Here is an 885-nt window from a genome sequence, read left to right as displayed (position 1 = left end):
TAAGTAGATTATCATGATTCTTCTGCAAGTCCTCTGTGCTCTTTATGAACTGCTTGTTTAGCGATCTAATTGATTTCAGGCTCTGACTCTGAATGATTCTACGTTGTTGAAAATATTTTGCTGCTGGCGAAACACATTAGGTAGTTTTTATTCTTCCTCGGCTTTCTGCACATCTATATCTCACTGGTGAAACAAAGTCACAAACTGCTAAGAATATTCTCGGTTAAGCTTCTGCCTTTCTCTTGTGTTTTCCAAACACGTTCCATTCTCTGGTTATCGGATTTGAGATGCCCTAGTGTACTTTCTACTCTTTTTCTCTTGGCAAGAAGAGCCTTGTTAACGTCAGCTCCAAATCTTTCCACTATATTCTGTACTTCACGCCCACATCTTCCGCTTTTCTGCAGGAGGCCTTTTCTTCCCATGCTTATCAGTTTCTGGAGTCTTCCCTTCAGCAACTTCCTCCTCTGAACCACTCAGGTCTTTCTTGTCTTCTTTCTCACAGTCATGGGCTCTTAGGACCTGATCCTCCATTGATGTCCGCCTGGGTTTCCCAGAATGCTTTCTTCCAGAGGGCACCATACTTAGATGATTTCTGACAGAGAGCTCCCTTTCACTGCCATGACACTTCTCACATTTTGCAGCTCTCTATCAACTTCTGAAGGAGAGCTCTCAGCTCACTTTTGCTATCTATGACCTTTGTGCTAAGCATATTTCCAGCTCTGAATTCCTCTCACATTCTAGCTTTAGATCTGTTGCATAACTTTGGCACTCACAGATATGTGGCTGCAGATATTGTCTCTGGTCATTGGGAATGTTGGTGATGTTGAGAGGGACTGTCAAACTCAGCCTATTTCTTGGTTGCTATCTGGCCCCAGTTGTCCACTA

General features: G+C 43.2%; 2 pseudogenes; both read right to left on the bottom strand.

Annotated features, from left to right (window-relative positions):
• The window catches only part of LOC103583335, an 8,484-nt pseudogene extending 7,905 nt beyond the window's left edge, over positions 1–579 (bottom strand).
• Positions 580–847: 268 nt separating this feature from the next.
• The window catches only part of LOC103583334, a 1,835-nt pseudogene continuing 1,797 nt past the window's right edge, over positions 848–885 (bottom strand).

The sequence above is a fragment of the Galeopterus variegatus genome, unplaced genomic scaffold (genome assembly GCF_000696425.1).
Source record: "Galeopterus variegatus unplaced genomic scaffold, G_variegatus-3.0.2 Scaffold21808, whole genome shotgun sequence".
In the NCBI taxonomy this organism is placed as follows: domain Eukaryota; kingdom Metazoa; phylum Chordata; class Mammalia; order Dermoptera; family Cynocephalidae; genus Galeopterus; species Galeopterus variegatus.
This window is presented reverse-complemented; position numbering and strand designations above follow the sequence as displayed.